The sequence below is a fragment of the Dendropsophus ebraccatus genome, chromosome 6, assembly GCF_027789765.1.
Source record: "Dendropsophus ebraccatus isolate aDenEbr1 chromosome 6, aDenEbr1.pat, whole genome shotgun sequence".
NCBI lineage: Eukaryota > Metazoa > Chordata > Amphibia > Anura > Hylidae > Dendropsophus > Dendropsophus ebraccatus.
The window spans coordinates 93,332,771-93,345,653 of NC_091459.1; the positions used below are offsets into that span (position 1 = coordinate 93,332,771).

General features: G+C 48.8%; 1 protein-coding gene across 2 annotated transcripts in view; it reads left to right on the plus strand.

The window, feature by feature from the left end:
* The first annotated feature begins 8,101 nt into the window (after positions 1-8,101).
* Positions 8,102-12,883, plus strand: part of LOC138795800 (glutathione hydrolase-like YwrD proenzyme) — a 52,637-nt gene continuing 47,855 nt past the window's right edge. The window contains exon 1 of one of the 2 annotated variants that reach the window (XM_069975380.1): positions 8,102-8,154. The gene's annotated coding sequence lies outside the window, so the exon portion shown is untranslated. Of the gene's footprint in view, positions 8,155-8,921; positions 8,996-12,883 lie in introns of those variants that run through there. The other variant, XM_069975381.1, reaches the window with a different exon arrangement.

Consider the following 12,883-nt stretch of genomic DNA (forward strand, 5'->3'; position numbering starts at 1 on the left):
GAATTGACACTGTAATTTTCTGGACTGTTAGGGTCCTATTACATGGATCGATATTCGGCAGAATCAGGCCGATCCGGACAATTATCACTCTGTGTAATAGAGACAACATCACCTAATAAAACGATCATCAACTGATTGTTTCTTTAGGTCCAGACCTAAAATCGCTGGGTGCACATGGCTATGTGTAATAGTGATGCATGGCCAATGGCTGGTGACTGTGTAAAAAAATAATAAATAAACTGCTATTTACCTGTCCACACCCCCTGATGTCCTGCTCCTGGCACTGTCTCAAGTGACTGGTCGTTCAGCCAATCACCGGAACAGTGCCGCAGCAGGACATCAGGGAACGTAAAAAGGTATGTAGGAGGTATGTAGGGTTGCACGGACATCGCTAACGATTGGGTGAACAATAATCATTGTTCAATAACTATAATCATAATATAAGTCAACTGTGGGAAAAACGATTAATCTAGTCCGCTGGTCACACAAAACCAAGTGTATGATGTTTGGTTGGCAGCAATGGCAGAGGTTATATTCATTAATGTCTGTATACACAAAGGAGACATGCAATGGTCAGGGGCTGCCTTCTCTTGCCAGTTGAGGATTCGCTTCAGTAGTATTTCTGTCCACAATTACAGATACAGATTCAGATGTGTATCTGTCCCCGTCTGCATTTGCATGGACCCACTGATTGTATCGGATCATTTTTAATGGATCTGTAGATACCACAGATGTGTAAAAGGATCTATTCAAATAAATGTGTATTATACTTCCACAACTACTGATCCAGAATGCTTAAATAGGCCATTTATAGGCCTAAATGTTGCAAAAAATGTGTACTTTATTTTCATCGACATTTTGGATGCTGTTTTGGATCAGTATAATACTGATGTGTGAAAGGGGCCTAGGAGGGGAAACAGGAGTCCAGGGCAGGCCAGACAGGTGCTCAATTATTAGGGTGAATTCACACTGAGTAAATCAGGGCAAAATTCTGAGTGGAATCCCACCTGCCTCAATGTAATGTATAGGGCCCTGTTTTTCTCAGCGGGAATGCACCCTTAGGCTCCGTTCACACGGAGTAAAACTTGGGGAATTCTTCGCCGTGGAATCCCGCCAGCCTCAGTGTCATAATGACAGTCTATGGGAGGCATGCGCGCCTCCCCTCTCCGTGCTGAAGAATGGACATGTCCAGGCGCGCAAGCCTCCCATAGACCGCCACGGAGGCTGGTGGGATTTCACGGCAAAGAATTCCACCAGTTTTACTCTGTGTAAATTGAACCTTCGGGTTATAGACAGGGCAATCTGTTACAAAAACCTGGCTAACCTGGCAAAAACCTGCCTAACAGTGTTGTTGTCCTGGTGTAACATGTTTGACATGTCCTGGGTCAGGGTGACATATAAGGGTATATGCACACGTCGCCACAAAACTCTTTGCGGAATCCGCCGCTCGTCCCCACGCTCTCCCGCTTCCCTCTCCGCCGGCTCCATTATATGCTCGGACGGATTCCGTTGTCCACCCACAGCCTAAATGTTGGTTAACTAGTCACAACTACCATCCTGCTTTTTCTGTCCAGTGATGCATCTCCTCTCAAAGTCTATCAAATGGACAAAATGTTTTCAACTGCATCATAGAGGCATGCCAAGCATCCACTGATATCCTACCCAAAAGTAGCCTCTGAGATCTATTAAAATGCTTGAGTGATCGTAATCCTTCTAAATGCATTGTTATCGGCTGCACATCCTTTGTTTTGACAGCTATCTATCTATCTATCTTCGGTAACAATAATTTATATGGATGAGGGTTTGCTCATCTGGTCCTTTTACACAAGGCGATTATTGGGTATATGAGTGTTCCCGGGGTCGTTCTGCTCCTATCCTAGTAGCCCATACCTTCAAGGCTCTATAAGACTCTGCTATAAGGTCAGAGTGGGTGAGAATGCCTCTAGATAATAGAACAACATATAATTAATGACCAATCCATGTCTAGAAAACAAAGAGCTTTTATACTAAAAGGCATCAGATTCATTTTAAAACATAATGGGGGAAATTTATCATCATTTTAGACCATTTTTGGAGTGAAAATGTTGCAAAATTTTGCGCACCCGAATAGCTGCGCAAAATTTTGCGACATGTCACTGACTTAGACTGATCATGCCTACTTCAGCTTACGCTGAAAGTAAGCATGATTTATCATGTGCGACTATCTAAAATAGTCGCACATGTGTCGCAAACTCACTCCACACTAGAGGTGGTCTATTTCACCACCTATACTGTGGAGCGAGTTTGCTCCGTGGGTCGGGTGCAGTGCACCCGGTCCACGGAGTGTAAAGGGTTAAGTAGTGATGCAGCAGCATCACTACTAACCCCCTGTGGCTGTACAGTAAGGAGGGGTGCTTAGCGCACCCCTCCTTGCAGTACAGGAGCAGGGAATCCCCTTAATTAAGCCGGGATTCCCTGCCTACAGGGTTTCCCACCCAAAAGCAGAAAGCGTCTGCTTCTGGCCGGGAAATTTAAAATCCCGGCAGAGAAGCTACAGTCTGGTCCCCAGGGACTTTAGCCCCTGGGAACCAGACTGTTGTGGCACTGCACCTGCACCAGCAAGGAAGGGCGTTAAGTGCCCCCCTTCCTTGCTGGGGCAGATGCAGTGCGATCTCCGAGGGGGGGTTACCTGCTGCTGCTTCTTCTTCCTCCTCCATTGTTGATAGCTGTCCCGGGATGTCGCGATAAGCCCCGCCTTATTGAGACATCCCAGGACAGCTATCAACAAGGAAGGAGGAAGAAGCAGTAGTAGGTAACCCCCCCATGGAGATCGCACTGCATCTGCACCAGCAAGGAAGGGGGTTAAGTGCCCCCCTTCCTTGCTGGTGCAGATGCAGTGCGATCTCTATGGGGGGGCTGCTGCTTCTTCCTCCTTCATTGTTGATAGCTGTCCCGATAAGCCCCGCCCCCACGACGGTAAGCCCCGCCCCCTTCATCGGACACGTCCGTATAGGGGGCGGGGCTTATCGGGACATCCCGGGACAGCTATCAACAATGGAAGAGGAAGAAGCAGCAGCAGGTAACCCCCCCTCCCCAGAGCGCACTGCATCTGCACCAGCAAGGAAAGGGGGTACTTAACCAATGGCTCTTCCCACCCTGGTGTTACCAGGCTGCTGTCGTTTGGTTTTTAACCTGGCTGGTTATGGAAAGGGGGGGGACCCTATGCGTTTTTTTTTTTTAATAAATAAATAATTAAAAAAACGCATAGGGTCCCCCCTATTTTTATAACCAGACGGGTTAAAAACCAAGCAACAGCAGCCTGGTAACACCAGGGTGGGAAGAGCCATTGGTTTAGGCCCTCCCCAGCCTAAATCTTACCAGCCTGCTGCCGCCCGATCCAGGAGCGCCAATTTTGACGCTCCGGGACCACTGGCACCCGGCTCTTCCCAGTACACCTGGTGGCATTGGGTACTGGGGTAATAATGGGGGGTTAGTGTTAGCCATTTTATACCGGCTAACACTAGGCCCCGACTTAGTAATGGATTCCGTCTATCAGGCAGCTTCCACTACTAAGTCTGAAAAGTAGTGAAAGAAAACACAACACACCTAGAATTTTTTTTTTATTCAAATAAAAACACCCCCACACCCCTCTTTGACCATTTTATTGCACATTAAAGTCCAGCGGTCATCGACGTAGTACAAACGAATCCGATGTAATCCTCTGCATGCCGGTAGCTGAAAGAAAGGGAGAAGAAAATGCTCATTACCCAGGAGGCAAACCAGGGCCAATGAGACCATTTAGAGACAATTCTGAGACTATTTAGAGACAATTCTGAGCCAAACAAATCAGCACCACAGAAAATAGACCATGCTTATCCCTGATAGTAAATTGCACTTTAAATAGACCAGTCTATTCTTGCCAAAGGCAGAAATAGACCACATCTAGAAAAATCCCCTGTTGATAAATCTCCCCCAATGTTTTTAATTTTGATGGGCAGTTTTCTATCCAGTGTCGGGGGACCGCGATGGGCACACGTTTTGCAAATATTTATATGGGAGAATTCGAAAAAACATTTATACAGGCGCCCAGTCAGTGGTCTGATAATATTATTATGTATAAACGATATATTGACGATTTAGTGTTTATATGGAATGGTAATAGTGAAAGCTTGATGGATTTTGTGCAATACCTCAATACGAACAACTGGGGTCTGAATTTCACACATTCATATTCAGAATCCATTATTGAATGTTTAGATATGGTTTTATATATAAATAATAATATGATTAATACAAAAACCTTTTTAAGAAGGTTGATTGTAACAGCCTGTTAGATTTTAGAAGCTCCCATTTTAAAAAGTGGAAAACCACAGTCCCCTTTGGGCAATTTAAACGATTATGGTGCAACTGCACTGAGGTTAGAGGTTATAAAAAACAAAGTAGAGTTATGACGGAACATTTTAAAGAGAAACATTTTCCTACAAATGTTATTTAAAATGCATATTTGGCAGCTCTTGATATATCCCAAGAAACTTGCCTAACTGTAAAAGATAGTACTATCCACAAAAAGAAAAAAAGTATAGATTTTAAACACAATTTTATTACTACTTTTAACCACTCTGCGCGTAACATCAGAAAAATCCTCTCGAAACATTGCCATGTTCTGCACAATGATCCATATTTGAAAGAAATATTGCCTAAAATACCTGGCCTTACCTATAGAATGGCACGTATTCTTAGAAACCATATCGCTCAGGGGCGTAACTAGGATTCATGGGGCCCCATAGCAAAAAAGTGTATGGGGCCCCCCAACATACTCACCTGTCCCCGCGATATGGTGCTGTCCCCCCTTTGGCAGCTCTGAGACGCTGTGCCCTGGGGTGGGGGGTGAGGGGTAGCTGGTCTCTGCTGGTTTGGGCGGCTCTGAGACACCTGTGGGGTGCGGGCTGCTTTAATAAGCTGAGGGAAGCTGAGAGACCCCATTATAGAGGATGCCAGGGAAGCTGAGAGACCCCATTATAGAGGATGCTAGGGAAGCTGAGAGACCCCATTATAGAGGATGCTAGGGAAGCTGAGTGACCCCATTATACAGAATGCTAGGGAAGCTGGGTGACCCTATTATACAGGAAGCCAGGGAGGCTGAGTGACCCCATTATACAGGATGCTAGGGAAGCTCGTGACCCCCATTATACAGGATGCCAGAGCAGCTGAGTGACCCCATTATACAGGATGCTGGGAAAGCTGGTGACCCCCATTACACAGGATGCTGGGAAGCTGACTGACCCCCATTACACAGGATGCTGGGAAGCTGACTGACCCCCATTACACAGGATGCTGGGAATCTGACTGACCCCCATTACACAGGATGCTGGGAAGCTGACTGACCCTCATTACACAGGATGCTGGGAAGCTGATTAACCCCCACTACACAGGATGCTGGGAAGCTAGCAGTGATAGTTACCATCCTTCAGGCAGGGCCGTCTTAACAGTATTATGGGCCCCTGGGCAGAGGTGCGAATTGGCCCCCTCCAACCGCCACCATCAAATCCCCCACATAGTAGCCAATCCCCCCATAGTAGCCAATCCCCCCCATATAGTGCCCCCAATAGTAGCCAATCCCCCCATATAGTGCCCCCCATAGTAGCCAGTGCCCACATAGTAGCCAGTGCCCCCCATAGTAGCCAGTGCCCCCCACAGTAGCCAGTGCCCCCATAGTAGCCAGTGTCCCCCATAGTAGCCAGTGCTCCCATAGTAGCCAGTGCCCCCCAAAACAACAAACCAGTTACTCACCCGTCCGGCGGCCCCAGCAGCTGATGTCTCCCGTCAGCGCGCACTCCCGTCATCCTCCGGGCACAGGCAGCGGGGTACAGAGAGACTGCCTGTGCCGGAAGTGTCCGGCTGCACGACACATCCAGGACACAGGCAGCGTCTCTGTACCCCGCTGCCTGTGCCAGAGGATGACGGGAGTGCGCGCTGCCGGGAGAGGAGCTGCTGGGGCCGCCGGACGGGTGAGTTCCTGGACCGCCCGCCCCTTCTATCGCCGCTTAGCTGAGTCGATCAGAAGCCCAGGAAAGTGCTGCTCATTGCACTTTCCTGGGCTTCTGATCGGCTCAGCTGAGAAGCGATAGAAGGGGCGGGCGGAGGGGGTGGCTCAGGGCCACTCACTATGCATATGCATAGTGAGCGGTAATAGAGGGGGCAGGCGGGACGGCTTCCTTGCGGTGCTCAGCCCTGCTTGGGAGCCGTCTTTGCTTTATAGGACGCACTTAGTTTTATAAGTGCGTCTTATAAAGCTAAAAATACAGGTCACAGAGGGCAGGGGCCCCCTAGGACGCAAGGGCCCCCGGGCAGCCGCCTACTCTGCCCAATGGATAAGACGGCCCTGCCTTCAGGCTGTCTTTTCTCCTCAGATCCTGTTCCGGTGAGCTAATATCCCACCCGCGGTGGGCGCCGGGGGGGGGGGGGGGCTTGTCGTGATGGGGGCGGAGCTTATCAGAACCAGCCGGGGGCTGTGCGGGTGAGGAGGAGGGGGCATGGGGGGCTTCTTACCTGACCCTGTTGTCCCTGAACTTGCAGCTCTGGGGCAGATTGATGAGAATGATGCGGTCAGCTGTCTCCACCTGGTAAGCACTGGATGTGGCCCCGGACATCTTAGCCTAACCTGGCTGCTGTAGCTGTTACTGCACAGGCAGCTGTTCAGCAGCAGGGATAACTCTGCGGCCCAGGTCACTTGCTTCCCATCCGTCCTCCTCCTCCTCAATAATGGCGCCTGCCTCGGACTGTGACTCCGCCCCCCTCCCCCAGCATAAGTGTACGGCAGAACAGAGAGGACCTGCGTACGTGCACTTACGTGGGGGAGGAGGAGACGGGTAGGTGTGGGCCCGTCCATAGTTCAGATACAGAGTGCAGACAGCCACCCGGGGAGAAACTGTCTGCAGTGCACTCTGAGAAGAGAGGAGACACAAACGACTAGCTGGCTGAGCCGGGCCCCATGCGACGGGCCCCATAGCAACCGCTACGGTTGGTACGGCGGTAGTTCCGCCCCCAGTAGACTAAGAACTATCAAGTCACTCACCAAAACAGAACTGGGTTTAAAACCTTGTGGTAGTTATAGATGTAACACCGCTCATTGCAAATGTTGCTTAAAGGGGTTATCCAGCGCTGCAAAAACATGGCCACTTTCCCCCTACTGTTGTCTCCAGTTTGGGTGGGGTTTTGAAACTCAGTTCCATTGAAGTAAATGGAGCTTAATTTCAAACCGCACCTGAACTGGAGACAACAGTAGGGGGAAAAGTGGCCATGTTTTTGTAGCGCTGGATAACCCCTTTAACGATAAAACACAACCATCACTACTTTCAGAGTAACGTCACTGGAGAAAGATTCGACATCAATAGCTTCATGAATTGTACTAACACATATGTTATACACTTATTAAAGTGTCCCTGCGGTCTCCAATATGTCGGTAGAACGCAGATGAATTTTCATACCCGACTAAATAAACATCGGTCTAATGTCATTAACCAGTTCGCCAAACACAGCGTATCGCGTCATGCCAATATCTGTCAAAGGGGTTCCTTTAGGGGGTTTACGATAATACCTATCGAACATGTCCCATGTGGGCAAAGTAATCGGTTTGCCACACTTAGACGTAGGGAAATGTTTTGGATATTTAAAATCTCTTCCCTTATCCCCTGGGGGCTGAATGAAGCTATTGAATATAATATATGAGATGGTTGAGTATATTTATTCTGGATTTATCTTCATTTATTAATCCATTTCCAATTTTCTCTATGTGCGCTATCTTTAGGCATGATATTTATTTATTTTATTTTTTATTTACTTATTCATTAACCTATATTTATTTATTAGTTAGATCTGGAAAATTTTGTTTATATGTTTAGATATTTATTATCATTTATACTTTTTATATATTTTCATATGCTGCCATTAAGTATATTTTTAATGATATTTGAGTATTGTATTTGTATACTAATGATATCTTATACTTGGATTTTAAGTAGTAGGGCAGAGAGGGGTTAATCCTCCCTCGTTTCCATTTGGCTCAGCTCTTCCCACATATAGGACCTGTAGCTTCTCCGGTTACCATGGTGCTGATCGGAGTGCACATGTGCAAAGGTCCTACACCAACGTGGAAGTCCAGAGCAATGCTAGCATGTAAGTGCTGAGAAACTAACTCATTTTATGGTGGTATATGAATTTATAAGTCCTGCTTTTATGAATGATGTTGTATTAGAACACTATCCTATGATCTATAACCACTTAATAGTGTTAATAGGTGACTATGAGATTGATCAAGATTGCACCCTTGTTAATGACGTGGGTGGACTGACCCGATATGTGTTTGTGTGTTTGCATACTTAGATCTCGATGTGTACCATGTTCTAAGTATCCTGGAGGTTTGAAAAAGAGAGCCCAGCGCTCTCGAAACGCGTTACCTGTGGATATACACCGATAATATTTGCTTCTATACTTATGGTCTGCGCTGGGACATATCTCCCTTTTTCATTTGGATTCTACATATGACTACGCATACCCGAGGGTTCTGCGGCTGAGAGTCTCCTGCAGCGGCCAAGTGTACATTATACCATTTACATGCTGTTATAGTGGTTGTGGCTCCTCACAACCACATCAGGTGAGCTTAAACCTGTGTGCAACTTCATCGCCACAGTGTTTTTGAATATACAGTGTCACCCTATGAGGTGCTCTGCCCTGTGTTTTTTCTGTTTTCCCCATTTTCGAGCTCCATATAACTACACTGGGGTCTGATGAACTAGACTGCCACCAATCACAATCTGTGCTAGGTCTTCAGCTCTGTGGCCATCTGTAGCTCCCTGCACATCCATGGAGGCTGTAAGTGTCAGCTCCTGGTGCTCATCTCCTCCTCCTCCTCCTCCTGTGATCACACATCACATGTTGTTTATAATAGATCTACAGTATTTCCTGCTGCCTCTAGCAAGAACCAAAGTCCATGTGCCGTGCACTCCCCACCAGCCCGGTAAGTGGCCCCGGGACCCCTGTATACGTGTTGTTTATTTATAGCTCCTGCTCCTTCTGCCGGTCACTCAGCAGATACCGGCCCAGCCACGGCCTCTTACTAGACAGCCACCGTTACCGGGCCGCTGACGTCACACACACCGTGACCAGCCGCTGATCCGGGAGAGGCGCGCGCTCTGCTCGGCCACACCACAGGGTTCCCGGTAGCGATGTCTGTGGGTTTCCCTACGGGAATATATGGTGCTCTCTGCAGGACAGCGCTCTCCAGCCGGTATACAAGCAACTACAACTCCCACTCAGCATGCAGCTGTCAGGACATGCTGGGAGTTGTAGTTCTGCAGCAGCAGGTGTAGCACCCCGCTATAGAGAAAGAAAATGCAGCAACAAAGTGCATATGTGGAGTCCAGAAGTCACAGGAGTCCTTTCTGACAGAGTTTTTGTGCTGTTCATGGGAGTTAGTGTCTCGGTAAAGCAGTGCTCTGGCCTCACCGGTTACAGCAGGCTCCATTTTCGCCTCTGTTCACATTACCTTGTGAATACTCCCTATGTCTCCATGGAGGTCTATTAGAGAGATGGGGGCCAGGGGAGGGGCTTTGGGGCTTTCCTTGCAGTAAAAGAAGGTATATAATATAGTAGATTATATTCCTTCATCCCACAGAGGCTAATAACAATGTATAGGGAGCAGTGTGTTACTATAGGATTCTATTGTGGGTGGACACAACTATGTGGATACATGAGCAGTCTCTGGGAACATCACTTTCTGTATATATAAACCTGCTGATAGCAGGAGCCTGGGAAAGCTGGGTGCCTTCACTGTGTGCACTGGCCTGTCAGCTTTTTCGGGCTCTCAGTCTGTCTGGGCGCTTTATGGGAAGAGAATGGGGAAAGTGAAGCTACTGCTGAGGGGGACAGCTGTGAGAGCTACAGGATGGCGGAGTGTCCTTGGGGTAGTGATAGGATTCCTCTCTCTGGAACAGGATGGCGGAGTGTCCTTGGAGTAGGATCCCTTTCTCTGGATCAGGATGGCGGAGTATCCTTGGGGTAGGATCGCTCTCTCTGGATCAGGATGGCGGAGTGTCCTTGGAGTAGGATTCCTCTCTCTGGATCAGGATGGCGGAGCGTCCTGGGGGTAGGATTCCTCTCTCTGGATCAGGATGGCGGAGTGTCCTTGGGGTAGTACCCCTCTCTCTGGATCAGGATGGCGGAGTATCCTTGGGGTAGGACCGCTCTCTCTGGATCAGGATGGCGGAATGTCCTTGGAGTAGGATTCCTCTCTCTGGATCAGGATGGCGGAGTGTCCTGGGGGTAGGATTCCTCTCTCTGGATCAGGATGGAGGAGTGTCCTGGGGGTAGGATTCCTCTCTCTGGATCAGGATGGCGGAGTGTCCTGGGGGTAGGATTCCTCTCTCTGGATCAGGATGGCGGAGTGTCCTGGGGGTAGGATTCCTCTCTCTGGATCAGGATGGCTCAGTGTCCTCGGGTAGTGGTAGGGTACCTCTCTGGATCAGGATGGCTCAGTGTCCTCGGGGTAGTGGTAGGGTACCTCTCTGGATCAGGATGGCTCAGTGTCCTCGGGGTAGTGGTAGGATTCCTCTCTCTGGATCAGGATGGCTCAGTGTCCTCAGGGTAGTGGTAGGATTCCTCTCTGGATCAGGATGGCTCAGTGTCCTCGGGGTAGTGGTAGGGTACCTCTCTGGATCAGGATGGCTCAGTGTCCTTGGGGTAGGATTCCTCTCTCTGGATCAGGATGGCGGAGTGTCCTGGGGGTAGGATTCCTCTCTCTGGATCAGGATGGCTCAGTGTCCCAGAGAGGTACCCTACCACTACCCCGAGGACACTGAGCCATCCTGATCCAGAGAGAGGAATCCTACCCCCAGGACACTCCGCCATCCTGATCCAGAGAGAGGAATCCTACCCCCAGGACACTCCGCCATCCTGATCCAGAGAGAGGAATCCTACCCCCAGGACACTCCGCCATCCTGATCCAGAGAGAGGAATCCTACCCCCAGGACACTCCGCCATCCTGATCCAGAGAGAGGAATCCTACCCCCAGGACACTCCGCCATCCTGATCCAGAGAGAGGAATCCTACCCCAAGGACACTGAGCCATCCTGATCCAGAGAGGTACCCTACCACTACCCCGAGGACACTGAGCCATCCTGATCCAGAGAGGAATCCTACCACTACCCTGAGGACACTGAGCCATCCTGATCCAGAGAGAGGAATCCTACCACTACCCCGAGGACACTGAGCCATCCTGATCCAGAGAGGTACCCTACCACTACCCCGAGATCAGGATGGCTCAGTGTCCTTGGGGTAGGATTCCTCTCTCTGGATCAGGATGGTGGAGTGTCCTGGGGGTAGGATTCCTCTCTCTGGATCAGGATGGCGGAGTGTCCTGGGGGTAGGATTCCTCTCTCTGGATCAGGATGGCTCAGTGTCCTCGGGGTAGTGGTAGGGTACCTCTCTGGATCAGGATGGCTCAGTGTCCTTGGGGTAGGATTCCTCTCTCTGGATCAGGATGGCGGAGTGTCCTGGGGGTAGGATTCCTCTCTCTGGATCAGGATGGCGGAGTGTCCTGGGGGTAGGATTCCTCTCTCTGGATCAGGATGGCTCAGTGTCCTCGGGGTAGTGGTAGGGTACCTCTCTGGATCAGGATGGCTCAGTGTCCTTGGGGTAGGATTCCTCTCTCTGGATCAGGATGGCGGAGTGTCCTGGGGGTAGGATTCCTCTCTCTGGATCAGGATGGCTCAGTGTCCTCAGGGTAGTGGTAGGATTCCTCTCTGGATCAGGATGCAGCCGCTGATGTACAGGTGGGCTTACACCCTCAGGTTTTGTGAGGCATTTTGAATCCAAACTACGGGTTAATCATAATAAGAGAGAAAATTTAAAAGACAGACACTACTTGATTTTAGCTTCAAAACCCCCTAAATGTCCCCTAAGCATCCATACTTATTACCAGCTGGAAATGTATTTATTGATGTCTGTAAATGCCCAGCTGCTCCCATACAGTAATCTGTTCTGGCATGTGAGACAACATAGTCACACCCTGACCCAAAAAATGTAGGGCAACCAGATTCTAACTAATGTAATAGTGTATTATGGCTAGTGAGGGATGGACGTGGTTAGGAATTGTCTTCTGTTGTCGCATTCTTGGGGTTTAGGCCAGTTTCACATTACGGTCGAGTGGATAAGCAGAGCTGTGATCCGCCCAGGACAAACTCCAAAGGGATCTATGAGGTTATGAGTGCAGATCAGTAACTTGCAGTCTGGCCCTTGAATCTGTAATAAGGGCGAAAAATGTACATGTTATATACTGATGTCAACCTATACCCCGACACCATATGGCCCAGGATTGTCATTCTTGTGGTGGTTGCATTTTTCTGTTCCTTCGGATTAAAAACAGAATATCAAAAATGAGTTCATAAAACAGTGAATGGACTTAGTATACTGTCTGATCTGATCCTGTGGTTTCTCTAGAAGCTGTAGTAACTTGTCTTCATAAAACTTCCTATGGATATGGAACATATGGAGCCACAGCCAGAACCGGCCTAACACTGTCAGTCACTTTTGTGAAGGAGGGCAGTGTAATGCCTTCAGTCACAAGAGACCGCTCTGTACCTCTGTGCTCCAGTGCTCTCTGACTGACATCACTACGCAACAGAGCGAGGATTAATACAGGACACCAGAGGAGCCGGCAGAAGCTAGGTGAGTGTGAGTGGTTTTTCTTTTGCTTTTTTTTGCACAGGGGGCCAAAAATATTTCTCTGACAGGTTCTAGAGAAAGGATTATTGGCCAGGAGAAGACTTCAAGAGGGAAAAAAAAAGTAAAAGTGAATGACTGATCAGAGAAGACGCCCCCTATAAGTCACTGGATGTACTGTAATATA